General features: G+C 39.3%; 1 protein-coding gene across 1 annotated transcript in view; it reads right to left on the reverse strand.

The window, feature by feature from the left end:
- ARL6IP6 (ARF like GTPase 6 interacting protein 6) overlaps nt 1-18,290 on the reverse strand; it is a 188,831-nt gene that overhangs the window by 113,201 nt on the left and 57,340 nt on the right. Inside the window, exon 5 of the transcript XR_014143608.1 lies at nt 16,265-16,397. The gene's annotated coding sequence lies outside the window, so the exon portion shown is untranslated. The remainder of the gene's footprint in view (nt 1-16,264; nt 16,398-18,290) is intronic.

Below are 18,290 nucleotides of genomic sequence, written 5' to 3' on the forward strand. Positions count from 1 at the left end.
TGGTTCCCAGTCTCAGCCACCCACTCTCCTCGCAACTACAGCCACTCGACCTCAGGCCCCATCTCTCTCCAAGCTCGAGGTTAGTGGTTCTCAAAGTGTGGCTCCACTCGGGATCCTCAGCAGCATCGAGGAATTTGTTAGAAAGGCCAAATCTCAAGCCCCTACCCCAGACCTACAGAATCAGAAATTCTGGGGATGGGCCCAGCAACCTGCATTTTGCCAAGCCCTGCAGGGGCACTCTGATGCACGGCACGGTTGGATTACTGGTGCTCTGCTGCATCACCTTGCATGGAACAGTTACAGAAAATCGCTCTGTTGTCCCTGGGGTTGTTTGCTGGTTTTCTTGTCCGTCTCTGTCAATTCAGGCTGCTCTAACAAAATACTACAGACTGAGTACTTCATAAACAACAGAAATTTATTTCTCATAGTTCTGGAGGCTGGAAGTCCAGATCAGAGTGCTAGCAATGGTCGGGTGCTGTTGACTACTCTCTGCTGGGTTGCAGAATGCTGACTTCTCACTCTGTCCTCACATGATAGAAGGGGTAAGAGAGCTCTCTTAAACCTCTTTATTAAGGACTTTAATTAGTTAATTTATTAATCATCACATTCACAAGGGTGGCCCGCATGACCCAATCACCTCCCAAAGTCCCTACTCTATCACGTTGGGGGTTAGGGTTCAACCCATGAATGGGGGGAGGAGCACACTCAAACTATAGCTTTATCTTTCTTCCACTCTAGCTACATATTAGAAACACCCTGTGCCTGGAATGAGACCAAATTAATACAAATGGGGGTTGGAGATAAGCATCATATGCTTACACTCTCCCCGGGGGATTCCAGAAGCCATTGTGTAGAACCAGTCTGGACAAGGCCTGACGCCCAGCGGGATGCAGTTAAGTGGCTCTGCCTGGCACCCTGACAGCCTTTTAACGTCCCAGTTGGGAGAAGTGGACTCCTGCCTCCATCCTCCACACAGGCCCCGGTTTTGTTCCCCTGTTGTGGTAAGTGGGCTTCTGCTAATACATCTGCCTCGTTAATCTGACCAGTGCCGCAATCCCACGGGAAGAGGTGTGCTGTGTGTGACAGTGTGCTGACTTTGGGCTCAAAGACATTGATTCCTGGCTCTTCCACTTAACCACCTGTGTGACATTTGCCAAGATACTAAGACAGAGTAAAAATCACGTGAAATTCCACTACCTTGAGATAACCACCAAATAATACCTTATGACCAGCCTTAATATTAATGACCCACATTTCTTTATACATGTGTATACAAATGTGTACATACACATATATAAAATTCTACATAAATGAAACTCTGTAACACATGCTGTTTTTCTTAGTGTGGGAATCTTCCCTAGTCCCCCCTTTTTCTCCCTCACTCCATCCTTTACATTCTACTTCTTCCCTCTCCCTCCACCAGGAAATTATTGTTCACAACTCATGTGATCTTAATTCCTTGTCTATGTTCACATAAGTACATGCAATTTAATATATTTTAGTGTATTAAATATTAACATATATAGTGTAATAAATAATACATTAAATATATATTTTATATATATATACACCTTCTATTTCCTACTTAAAACTACATAATGCAACACCCTTCAAGCAACTAGTACAAATCTGAATAGAACTAATTAACATATTCTTTTTATTGGTTACATACTATTCTATCCTATGCATTGTGTACCTTTTGTCATATGTATGTTTATATGTATATCCATATGCATACTTATATGCATAGTCGTATGTATATTCATACGATTATATTTATTTACTTCCAGAAAAATGTTGCAATAAACATTCAGAAGGGCAGGTTGTACATACATATATAAGATTGGTGAGTCAAATCATATGTATATTTTTGCTCATTGTAGATACTGTCAGATTATTTTCCAAAAAGGCTGTAACAACTCACATTTCCAGGAGCAATACATGACGTATTCCTCACATCCTTGCCAGCAGTTGCTGTTATCAGTCTTTTTAATTTTCACCATTTCAATCAGTGGTTGAAAAATGAGAACTCATTGGTTAATTTGCATTTACCTGATTACCAATGAGGTTTAAAAACTTTTTCATATGTTTATTAGTCATTTTGGATTTGCTCTTCTGTGAACTACCTATTCACAACTTTTAAAAGTTCTTGTATTGGAATGTCTGCCATTTGTTATGAGTTCTTTCCCAATTACAGATATTTATCTTTTGTCCATTTTATAGAATGCATATTTTTCACAGTGCCTCAACTGTCTTTTAATTTCATTTATGAAATTTTGTCCTACAACTTTATAATATAATCATATATTTTTTAAACTGCATTTTGGAAAAAAATAAGTAAATAAACTGCATTTTTACTTCCATTTCTTTGGGTTTTTTTTAAAGATTTCATTTATTTATTCATTTTAGAGAGAGAGATAGTGAGAGAGAGCACGAGTGGGGAGGAGAGGGAGAAGCAGGCTCCCCTCGAGTAGTGAGCCTGATGCAGGACTCAATCCCAGGATGCTGAGATCATGACCTGAGCCAAAGGCAGATGTTCAATGGACTGAGCCACCAGGCGCCCCTTGATTTCCATTTCTTGATTAAAATATCTCCCTTATCTGTATTTCACTAATTTTCATCTAAGATTTTTATTTTTTAAAAATCAGTATTTGATGCAGCTGGTACTTATTTTTACGTATTACGTAAAGTGAGAGGCATTTAGCAAATGCTGTCAGTACCTTCTCCCTCCCCCCGTATCTTTAGAAACTTTCCATGTGCCCTGGCAGATTTCCAGCCGCTAAGGTCTAAAACCCCATGCCTGAAAGCTTTTTTTTTTTTTTTTTTTTTTAAAGATTTTATTTATTTATTTGAGACAGAGAGAATGAGAGAGAGAGAGAGCACATGAGAGGGGGGAGGGTCAGAGGGAGAAGCAGACTCCCCGCCGAGCAGGGAGCCCGATGCGGGACTCGATCCCGGGACTCCAGGATCACGACCTGAGCCGAAGGCAGTCGCTTAACCAACTGAGCCACCCAGGCGCCCCTGAAAGCTTTTTATCAGACATACAAAAGGCCCTTAGATCCACACTCCCCAGGTCCAAAGCGCTGGCAAATTAATACCATCACCATCTTCACCCAGCAACACTCCACCACCGATGACTCTCCAGAGTTGGTATCGAAATACCCAGTTCCCTTGAACGGAACCAACTATATAACTGCAGGGCCCAGTGCAAAGTGAAAATTCGAGGCCCAGGTTCAGGGTGTGAAAATCAGTAAGCTAGATCCTAAATTCCTTATTTTTTAGTCTTTATTCTTTATTAATAAACATCATTGACATTATATACATTTTCCTCTGAGTACTGGTTTGGCTATATTCCATGGACTTTTGGGGTTCATGTTCTTCTTTTTATCATTTTCAATGTTGTCTATAATCAGAGACTTATTTAAGAGTGTATTTCTTAATTTTCAAGGTTTAAACTTTTTGTCTTTTTATCTTTATTTTATTAGATTACGATCAGAAATACGGCTCAGTCAGTTAAGCGGCCTCCTGGTTTTGGCTCAGGTCATGATCTCAGGGTCGTGAGATGGAGCCCCAGCTGGGCTCTGCGTTCAGCGTGGAGTCTGTTGAGATTCTGTCTCTCCCTCTGCCCCTGCCCACCCCCTTGCATGCTCCTGTGCACTCTCTCTCTCTCTCTCAAATAAATAAATCTTTAAAAAAAATAGAAATATGGCATACAAAGCCCTGCATTATTAAATGGGTAAATGTTAAGGAATTAAATGAGAAAGTGATTGGCCCTGAGTACAAAGTAGGGGCTCAAAATGTGATTGTGATGAGATGGAAGGTGATAGAAGACAGAAAATCCTGCATCACATCCACCTCAAAGCATTTAATATTTGAAACCCAGGCTGTGGCTGATGCCTGGTAACCTACTGACAGAGGTCTGGAGGAATGGCAGCTTTAACACCTGCCTGGACTTCAGAATTCGTCCCGTGGTCCCCATTACTGAGTTGCCTTTATTTATCATGCAGGCACTATTCAGATGTAGTTTAACTTAGTGAGAAAGAGCTCAGGTTCCGAGGTCTGAGTGACTGGTTTCAGATTCTGACCATGTCCTTACTGAGTATATGTAATTTCTTGATGATTTATTCAACCTATTCTTAGTTTCCTTTTCTGAAATGCAGGGGTAACAATAGTCACTCCTTCATAAAGTTAAACAGAATATAGTGAAATAACATGTGTGTTAGTCAGAAATCTTTGAAATCTAATTCAAGGAATAAAAAGGGGGTCTATAAAATTGCTGATTTTAGGCACAGATGGATCTAAAAGTTCAATGATGTCATCAGGTCCTCTTTCCACCATCTGCGTCTGATTCTCTGGGCACTAGGCTCATTTCTCTTACTACAGAAGAGTTTCCCTCACCTACCTAGGGAATATAGCCACGGGCAACCACAGACTCAAATTATTACAAATTAGCAACCCAGTAAAAATAGAGATTATCTTCCTTCAAAAATTTCTATGTCGATCCCAGGGAAGAAATTTAATTTACCCTTCGTGGATCAGATGTGCACCTTTTAACAATCACTAACAAAATTAGATCCTGCTCAATATGCCCATACCTGTGTCTGAAAGGAGTGGGGAAAAACTACCTTGACTGTGAAAGGAGCGCTTCCCCAAAGGAAAATTACCCAAAAAGGAGGGAAAAGGGCAAACAAAAACAACAAAAAAGGACTTCTGTTACAGTTTGTAAAGCACTTAGCATAGTGGTTAGATATAGTAAGGATTAATTCACATTGTCTCTCTTATCATGATCACATATTGAAACTTCCTGATGCTATTGGATACCATGTAATACCTGCGGCCCCAGACTAAATTTTTTCTAGCACCAGATCTAAGGCTGTTCCCCTACCCATGGCCAACCTACCATTGGATTGGTTTTTAGCTCTGAGTCTCTTCCAAACAATTAAGCAATTAAATTGTCTAAAAGCAGGTTCACTGCTTTTCAAACATTGCTATAGGTGGTAATTTTTTTTAGGTTTCTAATATGCATTCCTCTCATGAACTGCTTCATTAATACGAGGTTTAATTATCAAAATTTAGTTGAGGGACTCCTGGGTGGCTCAGTCGGTTAAGCATCTGCCTTGGACTCAAGTCATGATCCTGGGATTGAGCCCCATGTTGGGCTCTCTGCTCAGCCAGGAGCCTGGTTCTCCCTCTCCCTCTGCCTGCTGCTCTGCCTGCTTGTGCTATCTCTGTGTCAAATAAATAAATAAAATCTTTATATATATATATATCTTTATATATATAAAAAACCCATAACTCAAGAGCAAAAAACCAAATAACCAATTAAAAATGAGCAAAGGATATGAATAGACATTTCTCCAAAGAAGATTAAAAAAAAGGCCAATAGTTACATGAAAAGATGCTCAACATAACTAGTCATTAGAGAAATGTAAATTAAAATCAAAATGAGATATCATCTCATGGCTGTTAGAATGGCCATCATCACAAAGACAAGAGATAACAAATCCTGACATGGATGGGAAAAAAAGGAAACTTTTGTGTACCATTGCTGGGATAGTGAATTGGGACAGCCACTATGGAAAACAGTATGGGAGAATCCTCAAAAACTTAAAAATAGAATTACCATATGATCCAGCAATTCCACACTAAAAATATATTCAAAGGAAATAAAAACACTAAGTCAAAAAGATATCTGTACCCCCATTTCATAGCAGCATTATTTACAATAGCAAAGACATGGAAACAACCTACATGTCCATCAGTGGATAAGTAAATAGAGAAGTTGTGGTATATATATATTCAATGTAATATTATTCAACCTTAAAAAGGAGGAAATCCTATCATTTGTTACAACATGGATAGACCTTGAAGGCATTATGCTAATTGATATATGTCAGACAGAGAAAGACTAATACTGTATGGTCTCACTTATATGTGGGGGTAAAAAATTCATAGAAAAAGAGGTCAGACTTGTGTTATCAGAGGCAGAGGGTGGAGAAAAGGGAAATTGGAAGAAGGTGGTCAAAAGGTACAAACTTCCAGTTATAAGATAAATAAGGGGATAGAATATACAACATGGTAACCATAGCTAACATTGCTGCATAGGAAAGCTGTTAAGAGGGTAATCCTATGAGTTCTCATCATAAGGAGATTTTTTTTCCCTTTTCTTTTTTTTAGCTGAAACTCTTGTGGTTATCATTTCACAATATATGTAAACGGAACCATCATTCCATACGCCTTAAACCCTTAAACTTATACAGTGATGCATATCAACTATTTCTCAATAAAACTGAAAAGAAAAAATTTATAATCCAGGGAAAAATTGGTTTCTTCTGCTTAGTCTAGACCAAGCATCTTAAAACGCCAGTCATGATTCTAGGCATTAATGAAAACCTTATGTAAATGATTTTTTCCTATAAGTCATTCAGGATCTGTTTCTTAACTTTGCCTATTGCCAAAATTTTTTATTTCACTATAATTGATCAGTTGGTACAAAAAAGAATATTTGAATATCATTATGTGCATATGAAGAATTTCATATGGAATAATACAATATTCTTTAGTTACCTAGTGCCATCTCTGTTGTATTCTGTTAGCAGAAGCAGTTGCAAAGCCCTGCTTAGGCTTAGGAGTATAAGATATAAGAGTTCCCTGAATATACTGGATTCAAATCCTTTGAATATATGTATATATTTGAATCCAGAATATTCAGAGAACTCTTACAACTCAATAAGAAGACAATCAACTCAAAAATTAGGCAAAAGATTCGAATGGACACAACATAAAATAAGATATACAAATGACCAATAAGCACATGAAGCCATACTTACGAAAGAATATTGTATTATTCCATTTGTATGAAATTCTGGAACAGGCAAAACTAATCTATAATTTCAGAAAGCAGAAGGGTGGTTGGCTAGGACCAAGCACTGCAAAGGCAATTGACTGCAGAGTGGCATGAGTAAACTTTTTCAAGAGGATGAGCATTTTCTCTCTTTTGAATGCAAATAACTGTACACTTAAAAGTGGTGCTCCATTGTTCTATTGTTATGATAAGTTTATCCTAATAAATTTGTTGAATGTTTACATCATTAAAGTGGTTTAAAAGATAAATTTAGGGATTTGATATTTAACTTTTTAAATATTTAAATATTTAAAACCTAATAAACGTTGGCTCATCAGTTAAGGATCTGCCTTTGGCTCAGGTCATGATCTCAGGGTCCTGAGATAGAGTCCCGCATGGGGCTCCCTGCTCAGCAGGGGAGTCTGCTTCTCTCTCCCTCTGCCTCTCCCCCTGCTCTTGCACACTCTTTCTCTCTCAAATAATAAAATTTTTTTAAAAAATAAATAAATAAAATCTAATAAACTACGATAATGTTAACATATAGCATTTCCTACATATAAATGAAGCTTCAGGATATCTAAGGTCTTTTTTAGTATAAAATCTATGTTTTCTCATAAAATGAAACAAAACAATTATCTATAAAGAAATCAACACTGTAACCATGTTCTTATATGTCCCTGATCCTTCCTTAATATAAAAAATTTGGCACATGACCTAAATAAGGAGCTGAGGAGAAAGAAGCACTTTCTACACTGAGCCATGAAACCTGTTCGGTGTCTTCCCCTGACACTGCAGTACGTCAGATCTCAGAGTCATTGAAGGAATGACAGGCAGGGTGGTTTTTCAGTAGGTTCAAGCATCACAAACTACCAGTACTACTTAAAATCTACTGTTTTCCCTCTTCTTCCACTCTCTTAGAATTTTCCTACTGGTGCTAACTATGAGACAAGCTGGCCTTACATCAAACTCAGAAGTTAGAGGGAAGGGTGCAATGACTTAAGACCAGCAGTTTTGGAATAGGTGATTATTTATGTATTAAATGGAGAGACACCAAAAAATGGATATCATTAAACATGTTTTTGAGTATTGAAAAGATGAGTGTATTACATTATAGTAATAATAATAACAATAGCTAACTCTAAGGTGGTACTTATGAGGAAGGTGTGGAGCCCAATGCAGGGCTCGATCCCCCACCCTGAGACCATGACCCCAGCCGAAAGCAAGAGTCAGACACCCAACCAACTGAGCCACCCAGGCACCCCATTACTTATCCTCAGTTAATAAGAATCTCAGTATTTACATTTAGAAAATGTGCCTTGACGGTTTTAAATAAACTAAGGAGTACAAAAGTCTTAGCATAGTACCAAGCATAAAATTAAGGACATGATAAATGTATCCCTTCCACATCTCACCTCTTTGGCTTATCACTCCAGGATAGGCATCACAAATTAAATGTAGGTAAAGAGTAAAATAATCTGAGTATAAGAAACAGTATGAGTGCCATGTAGGAATAAAGACCAAATGTTGCCATATCTTCCCATGATGGATGTGAAACAGGAATCTGGAATTCTATGTGGAATTTCTCCACATTCAAATGTTGATAGGGATGTCAAAATTGTGGAAACACTGTATTGCCAATATTGTGAGGTCAAACAAAACTTGTTTACTGTTTTTGACATCCAAAGGCCATAAGTCTGCTATCCTTACTCATCGAAAAAGGCAAAAAATGCTAACACCTGCAACACAACCTGAATGTGGGCATGCATAAACAAATACATCTCTATACGTATGTGCACAGCACACATTTCGTGGTTCACACGTGGCTCTTGGGACATATTGTCAGAAACCATCTGCCTCACTTTATTTCTCTTCAAACTGATTACTTCCCAACATGATGACATGAATTTAGCTAATCCCAGCAGGGAAAATTATTATATTAAGTCTCTCCTCCATTTAGTTAGACAACAATTCTTGAACACAAGGTCAGAGTCATTCTGCCTTGACCATTCTCCTGTGTTTTTAACAACTGCCTCTGTGCCCAGATGGTCTGACTCGTGGCCTTCTTCGATACACATGTGCTCTGCCATTTCTTTAGGATCCTTTCTTAAGCATGGAAGTCACAAGATAAGTGACAATTTTTTAAAGGCTAATTAAGAGCCTTTCTGCATATGTCCTACTTAATTAGCTTCTGTCAACCTTGATTATCCTCAAATTTTAAAAATTGCACTTTACTTACATTTATCCTGCTTGTATGAATAATATGAAATAACAGAAGACAGCTATTGTTCTGTGCTTTTCCAGTGAATGACTACTACATCATAATAAAGGAATTATCAAAATAATATAAATGCTAACCCAGAGACTCTCTAATGTGAATATATTTCATACTGATGAACTCCGATAATTGCTGTGCACGTTTAAGGGCAGAAAGGTAATTTTTCTCTGGTATAATAGCTCCTGGCAACTGCTTTGGAATTTCTTAATATGGAGGTGACCAATAGGGAGGACAGCTTCTCTGCTCTGCACTAGCGCTTCTCAAATTCTGGTGTGTTACCACTCATCTGTAGAGCTTGCTAACTACTCGTATTCCCTGCCCCACCTGAACTTGTGTGACCTTTATCCTGAGTGTCCCTTATCCTATCTGATCCTCAGTATTCTCTTGTATAAAATGGGAATTATGTCTACATTATAGGTATTTAAGAGTTTGATAATGAGCCAATTACCAAATATAGAGTATCAGCATAGTCCTGATTCAGTGAGCACCCGCCCCCTGGTAATCCTGCTGTGGGTGGTCTGGAACTAAGCATATTTTGAGAAACTCTTCCCTTGTCCCTAGACTGTGATTCTCAGCCCTGGCTCTCCATCAGAATTACCTGTGCCACTTCCCAAACTGTTAATCTTTGAATTTCACTCCCAGAAATTCTACCAGTGCATGTCTAGCAAGGAGCCCAAACATTCTAAAAGTTTGAAAAAAGTGATTCTAATAGTAGACAGAGGAGAGAACCATTACTTCACAGCAATGGTCTCCAAATATTTTTACTCATGTGCACAGTGGAAAAAATTCAGCGTGTCTGTAATAGACAGATATAGATAGATATCTGCTTATGAAATGTAAGCCAGTTTTACTGTACTATGTGTTATATGCTTAGAAAATATGCAAACGCAAAAAAATTCTTAAATAAGATAAAAACAAAAAAATTTATTACATTTTATTAATGGCATCAAAGGTCTTTAGCCATTCGTTAAAAAACTATTTTTAGTAAGATTCCAGAAGGTTAGTTCTTAAATATTTGCTGACCATGAAGGCTTCATCATGCCACCAGCTGCAATTTCATGGCATAATATACACTGTTTACCTCTCAGAATAGCTCAAAGCAAAATGCAACTCAATATATACCATGTCTCTGAAAACATACATCATTAGTGAGAGTAGATATAGATTCATATTTCGAAGAGTCTTCTGGAGAATTCTAATCTTTTTCGCTGACTGCTTGCTGATTAGACAGCCAGTGTTTTACCTTGCAATGTGGTTGATGAAGAGCTTGGATGAGGAGTCAGAGAAGTATTGGCACCAACATTTTCTTCTTGTCTGCCCGTGTTTGTATTATCAACGTTACTTCTAAGCAGCAAGGTTTTGTGCAGGAATCTTTTGAGGCCATTGATGCTTACTTGGGGGTTTTCGTTAAGGCTCTACTAAATATTCATATTCCCAGACCATCACAGGTCACACTTGGCTTCAGCTTCATTCAGAAGGATGCAGGCTAGCAATCACAGATTGCCAGAGAACAGAACTAAGCATTCTTCTTCTGTCAGAGTCCTTGAGCAGTTCTTGCTGCAGTCCAAAGGGTGGCCTCTGACTTCCCTATGTGACAGCTCAGATTCAAGATTATGAGATCCTCCACATTATCTTGTTTCAGAATCTGTCCTGATAGTCAGTGTCTCTTGTAGCAACTCTGTAGGTTCCCACAGGGACACACTCAGCTCCAAGATCACCACTTAGCCAAAAGCTATGATGTCTCTGTTAGGAACATATAGTTCCCCAAGTCCAGTTGCAGCCTTTTACTCAGTCATTTTGGTCAATAAGCAATGTTGCCTAGCAACCTACTTGACATACTACCTTTATCAAAACTCTAAGGGAAGTCCTGGAAAGCTAACAAAAGGGCAAGTTCTTATTCAGAAGGAGAAAGGGTTTGCTAACCCTGTATTCACACCATTGTGGATATCCAATTTTGTGGTGGTTAGTTAAGTAAAAGCCAAGAATATAATTTTTAAATTCACTTAACTGAGCACACAGCACATATCAAACTGCATTTTTCTAAAAGCCAGCAAACAGGGGCACCTGGGTGGCTCAATCGTTAAGCGTCTGCCTTCAGCTCAGGTCATGATCCCAGGGTCCTGGGATCGAGCCCCACATCGGGCTCCCTGCTTGGCCGGAAGCCTATTTCTCCTTCTCCCACTCCCCCTGCCTGTGTTCCCTCTCTCGCTGTGTCTCTCTCAGTCAAATAAATAAATAAAATCTTTAAAAACTTAAAAAAAATAAAATAAAAGCCAGCAAACATATGAGGGTGCCTCTGTTATCTCTGTCTTGGGGATACTTACATCCAAATATCTCATGTACTTATACATGACATGGGAAAATTTGATGCATGGACAGGCCTGAGGAAGGAGTGCTATCATATTAAATACTATATTTTCTTATTTTTTAATAGTTTTTTTAGAGCAGTTTTAGGTTCACAGAAAAACTGAAAGGAAGGTATAGAGATTTCCCATATACTCTCTGCCCCCATATACTCTCTGCCCCCATACATATACAGCCTCCTTCATTATCAACAGCCCCCAACAAAGCGGTACATTTGTTATAATTGATCAACCTAAACTGACACAACAAAATCACCCAAAGTTCATAGTTTACATTAGGGTTCACTCTTGGTGTTGTAAATGCTATGAGTTTGGACAAATGTATAATGACATGTATCCACCATTATAATAAAAAATAAGGGCCATGGAGAACACATACAATTCTTTGTTGTGTGAGGTGTTTTTTGTTGTTTTAATTATGTTCTGTTAATCACCATACATGACATCATTAGTTTTTGACGTAGTGTTCCATGATTCATTGTTTGCGTATAACACCCAGTACTCCATGCAGAACGTGCCCTCTTTAATACCCATCACCAGGCTAACCCACCCCCCCACCCCCTCCCCTCTAGAACCCTCAGTTTGTTTCTCAGAGTCCATAGTCTCTCATGGTTCCTCTCCCCCTCCGATATTCCCCCCTTCATTTTTCCCTTCCTGCTGTTGTGTGAGGTTTTGATGCACAACATAGGACATTAAGCTTCCTTGGCTTCAGCTCACCAAAACCAGTAGCGTTCTCCCTCTATGAAACAATCAAAAATATGGTAAATGCTATTTTCTTATCATTTGGGATTAAAAAAAATAGATGATAAGAAGGAAGAGAGGAAGGAAAGAAGGAAAGGAGACTACTATTTTGTTTCTGAACTCCAGTGAGCGGCCTGCTCACACTCGGTGAGGATCATCAGTCCCTTTGGAGATACTGTTCTTAGCCCTACATTATTTGAGCTATGCTTACTCCACCAGCCTCATCCAGTCATTCTTCCCCTTATTCTCTGTGCACGGTCTTCAGCGCACTTCTCTTTTAGTTCCTCTAGCCAGTGCCTGTCAAACTGTAATATAGGTATGAATGACCTGGGGACTTCAGTTTTGCAGATTCTGATGGAGTCTGAGGGAAGGACCAACAAGTTCCTGGTGGTGCTGATGCCAAGGACAAGGACCATATTTTGAGTAGAAAGTCCTGAGTCCACATCAGAATCACCTGGGGAGTTTATAAACCAGCTGACACCTGGTCCACCTCCAGCAAGGCCATCCTATTTCTCCTTGAAAATTTCCTCATATACCCTTCTTTCTTCTCTAAGGTACTTCACCCAACAACTCCCACCCCACTGCTTCAAATCACACTTGAAATGTCACTTCCTCCCAGTAGCCTTTCCTGAGCTCTCAGCTTGGGTAAGACCACTGTTTTAGGCTGTTTGGACTGCTATAACAAAAATACTGGTGAGTAAACTAGATGGTTTATAAACAGCTTTGGGGCACCTGGGTGCCTCAGTCCGTTGAGCGTCTGCCTTCGGCTCAGATCATGATCCCGGGGTCCTGGGATTGAGCTCCACATTGGGCTCCCTGCTCAGTGGGGAGTCTGCTTCTCCCTCTCCCTCTGCCCTTCCCCCTGCTTGTGCTCTCTCTGTCCCTTTCAAATAAATAAACAAAATCTTAGAAAAAAAAAAAAACAGCAGAAATTTATTTATCATACTTCTGAATGCTGGGAAGTCTAAGATTGAGGTGCCAGCAGATTTGGTATCTGGTGAGAGCCCACTTCACTATAACTTCACATGGTGGAAGGGGCAAGGGAGCTCTCTGGGGTCTCTTTCAGAGGGGCACTACTACCATTCATGAGGGGCAAGTCCAAAGGCCCCACCTCCAAACACCATCACGTTGGGCATCCTTAAGTTTCAATATATAAATCTGGGGGGACACATTTGGTCTATAGCAGCCCTCACCCCCTCACAGTCTCTTTTACCACCTTAATCTTTACCTCATAATGCTCATCAGCATTACAATTAAATAATGAAATGCATACGTCTCTGTTTGCTTTCTGTCAAAATTCCTTTACAGGGGCGCCTGGGTGGCTCAGTTGGTTAAGCAACTGCCTTCGGCTCAGGTCATGATCCTGGAGTCCCGGGATCGAGTCCCGCATCGGACTCCCGGCTCGGCAGGGAGTCTGCTTCTCCCCCTGATCCTCCCCCTCTCATGCTCTCTGTCTCCCATTCTCTCTCTCAGATAAATAAATAAAAAATCTTAAAAAAAAAAAAAATTCCTTTACAGCAGGGATTATGCCTGCCTGCCTTGTTTTTTATATCCCCAGCACCTGGCATTGTGCCCTACACATGATAAGAACTGAATTAATATTTATTAAATAAATGAATTAATCTTTTAAAATACATATCTTGGGGTAATGCCAAGCAAACTAAAGAAATATGAACCCTACATTTCTAAATTATATAACAATATATATTCTTATTATTTAATCACAAAGATGACACTATTAACAATACTACTGCATTAGTCAGAACTCATATATTAAGCACCTATCTTGTCAGTCAATAGATGATGGGGGGCACCTGGCTGGCTAAGTCGGGAGAGCACATGACTCTTAATCTCGGGGTTATAAATTCAAGCCCCACCTTGGGTGCAGAGATTACTTAAAAATGAAATCTTAAAAAAAAAAAGATGATGGTAAAGAAGGCAGATAAAACCCCAGACCTAACAAAGCTTGCAGTCTAGTAGGGTAGACAGATACATTTAAGGATTTGGGATTCCTTAACTGTAATATATGTATGAATGACCTGGGGATTTCAGTTTTGCAGATTCTGATGGAGTCTGAGGGAAGGACCAACAAGTTCCTCCCTCTCCCTCTTCTCCATCTCCCTCTTCTCCATAGTGGAGACTATGCAAAGGACAGGTGCTGCACACTGCCAATTCATAAAAATAATTACATTCATTAAATTAAATAACTTCAAATGTAAATTAAATGAGGTGTAATGAAGCATATAATGAGGGTCTTAAGTTAGTCTAGAGAAAGAGGGAAGCTTCCCTGGGGAAATGCATTAAGATTGAGACCTAAACAATAGTTTAGCCAGGGGAAGGGTGAGAGATATGGAGATTTCTGAAAGGTATGGAGATTTCCGAGAGATTTCTGAGAGGTATGGGAACACTATGTTCAAAGACCTTATGGCAGAATGCGAAGGAAAAAGACCTGAGTAAACAGAGTCCAGTGGAGCTAGAGCCGATGTGTGAGATGAGGCTGGAGAAAGAAGCAGGAAACAGGTCATGCAGGAACTTGTAGAAAATTTTGAACTTTATACTGCGTTCAATGCTAAGTCCCTGAGGAGTTTTAAGCAGGGAAATAATGTGTTCTGATGGCAGCACTGGAAGATGTTCCTGGCTCCAGCAACTCCAAATACATCAGAATAAACCAGATAAACCTTTCCTTCTCCTAATGATTATTATTTCTTTCTTATTTATTTATTCTTCTGCAGCTTTCTGAACCATAAAATATCTCTGTCCTTTGTAAATTACTTGGTGATTCATCCTGAGCCTTATAAAGCTTAGCTGGAGGCATTCTGATGCTTATAGTCTTCATATTTTCCCAGAATCTAATCAAAAAGCCATAATTCAATCTTTGATTGTTCTCAGTAGGGCATACTATCTTAAAATATTATTGTATCCATTTTGGTAGCAATGATTTAATCAAATATTAAAGTTGCAGAATTAAAATTATATAATTACACTTCTATTTTAAAAGATATAAAAAAGGTATCTTGGTGTCTGGGAAGTAATACAAATGACTATTAGGTTTGAGGAGAGAAAATTTACTTATTAATAACAACAGTAGAAATTTTATAAGATTTGAGGTGTGTTAGGTCATCAAAGCTGTATATACACTCCTCTCCATACCCACAACATGTACTTTGATTTAATCTGGATTTAGATTTAACAAATAAAGAAAGCCTGTCTCTTAGCAGCACAATTCTTCCCAAGGAAGATTTTTTTTTTAATTGAGATAATATTTATCTAACTATTTGAATAGGTAGGAATGGGGGTGGTAAGTGTGAGACCCTCTGCCCAAGGAGTATGCTTGTAGATGATGGGTAGTTCCTCCCTTGCTACATCTGTTTTGCACGAAACCAGTGGTTTTAAATTCTATCAAGCTCCACTAACCCCTTCTTATGATAAATATTGGATAATATCTCCAGAAATTAAGTTATGGGTATTTCCTATCTATACACATTTTAAGCAATTCAATAACATTCCCTTAAAAGTACTAAAAATAGGGTTGCCAGATAAGGAGAGGGGCAATGTTTAGGACACACTTATACTAAAAAATAATTCATTGTTTATCTGAAATTTAAATTTAACTGGTCTGCCTATAATTGTATTTGCTAAAGGTGACAACCATAATTATAAAAGAAACAATAATATAATAGTTATTTGAATGTACAACTGCTCAGCCTTGACTACACAAGGACATATAACCCATAGTCAGATGTTTGCATCTATGATGGAATCACCGGGAGTGGTTGCCAATAAATGCAGACTGATATTGGTAGGTCACTGGCTGTTCAAATACTGTTTAAGTGGTGCAGCCATTAATGATGTGATTTTCTGAGATGACAAACACCCTCTTAGAAATTTTAAGAAAAACAAGCCACCAGCTTCTTTTGATTTGCACGGTAGTTGCACTGCTGAAAATCTGGTGTATACCAAAACCATGCCAAACATACATGCACACACACACTCTAGGTAAGTTCCAGGTTCAGATAATGACAAACAGGGTTTCTCACTTACATGAATATCTGGCGGGACCTTCAAGAGTCATGGAAGACATGGCACCATTCTTTGTTATGTTGGACTTCGCCACACATTGTAGGACCTTTAGCTTCTTTGGCTCCAGCTCATCGAAGCCAGTAGTGTCCTCCCTCTATAGTAACGAAGAAAAAACACTCTCACAGATTTCCCTTAATGGATAGTAGCGGTCTCATTGAAGCCACTAATTAAAACCATACATAAAGGGAGAATGAGGGGAGACTTTTTCTAGAACAAATTTGAGGAAAGAACATAGATGAATAATTGGAATTTGATCAACTTCCTTCTCTTGATACAGTATGAAACCACTGGTTGGCCTATAAAACCCATTTCTCTTGTTTCTGAGAGCTTGGAGTGGGGAGGAGGAAATAGGCTCTGAACATATATTTCCTCTCCCTCTTCCAGGTCCCATAACCCATGGGGACAAGAAGGGTTGAGGAGGCAGAGGTCACAGAAGACTACCTGTCGGTATTGGGAAGGGGTTCCCCACCTTGCTCTTGCTCTGCTGGGTAGTGTTGTAGGCCTTAGCTGATGTGGTGGTTGCTGCATAAAGACTGTGTGTGTTTTTTCTTGGAATAGTGTCAAACTTCACTCTGGCCCCCTCCATAATGGGTAAATCCCTTCTTTAGCCCACAGTCTAGAGCTCCTGCTCCTCTTGTAATCTTGCACACCAAGTCCTCTTCCAAGTTCTCCAAGGACTTTGGGAAACTGGATGTCTGGGTTACTGCCTCCCCTTTACTTCTTAGACACACTATAGTATGTCTTCCAGTTATCTCAGAAAGGATACATTACTCCCTTGGCCTCCCTATGGCAGAAATGTCCAGGCCCCAGTGGGCACTAGTCTCTAGGTTCATATCTCAAATCTCTGAAGACTAAAGTCAAACACTTCCACTTTTCCACAGTGGGGAGAGAGGCTAAAAATGACAAGTGGTGCACACTGGTCTAAGCCAATTTGGATCTTCTTGGAAGATATCTATAGTTCCTGCAGTTAGAGATAGGTAAGGACTGTGTAGGTCCTTCCCCTCAACCTTGCTACCACGTGCTATGCTATGATAAATTTGCTACCCATACTGGCAAGTATGTGGAAGGCAAGAAAACAGTCTTACTATCTGTACTGTAGGCTTAATAAAATCCTAGCTTTCTGTCCAACCATGCATGAAAGGGTCTCTTGAAGCAGATACAATGATGTTCAGTTAGCCTTCTGGTCAGTTGGGTAACAAAGTTGGGTAACAAAACTTTCATGAGGAAACTGAACAGAATCTCCTGATTTCTGGGAATTCTACACCTACGGGGTTGTTCCAAATAGTGTAAGCTCCTGAATTCCCTGAGTACTTATATCCTGTTCATACAAGAGGAAAAATGGCTGTACAATATTGCCAGTCTATTCACAGATCTTGAGCACCACTAATTTCACTAATGAAAAATTTCTAATATTCATTTGCTAATTAACAAAGATAACTGAAGCCAGGGTGCCTTAAGAGAGTGGGTTTCTGATTCAACCATTCAGATGTTAACTAACCACATTCAAAGTGTACATGCCCAATTAGGGGGACTTCAAATATTAACTAACCACCCACAGGGTTAGTAGATTAAAACTAATTAATATGCATATATCATACTCTCTATGATGATAGAATAGTCAGACATCCTGGTTGACCTGGGAGAGTCCTCTTTTACACCGGTTGTCCAGAGATTATAAATAGTGTCTACTTTCACTCTCAAAAGTGTCCCAGTTTGGGTAAAAACTTCATAATCACCATGTAATATAAGCGAATTCCTAGTTTCACAGTGCATTCTCCAAGAGCTCTCTCTCCATACAACTCTGAAGACATTCAAGTTGTGCCTACAGGTTCTATGGTTCGTTAAGCATTCTGTGGATAACAAAATGCCAGACTCCCTGCTTGGAAGATACCCCTGCCAAATATGAGTGACTCTTTAGGAGATCCCATCCCTTGGCTTCGGAGAGGAGAGATCATTGCCCCAAAGAAAGGAAGGGAAAATAAACCAC

Source organism: Leptonychotes weddellii, chromosome 3 (assembly GCF_054177405.1).
Source record: "Leptonychotes weddellii isolate Sample4059 chromosome 3, ASM5417740v2, whole genome shotgun sequence".
NCBI classification, from domain to species: Eukaryota; Metazoa; Chordata; class Mammalia; order Carnivora; family Phocidae; genus Leptonychotes; species Leptonychotes weddellii.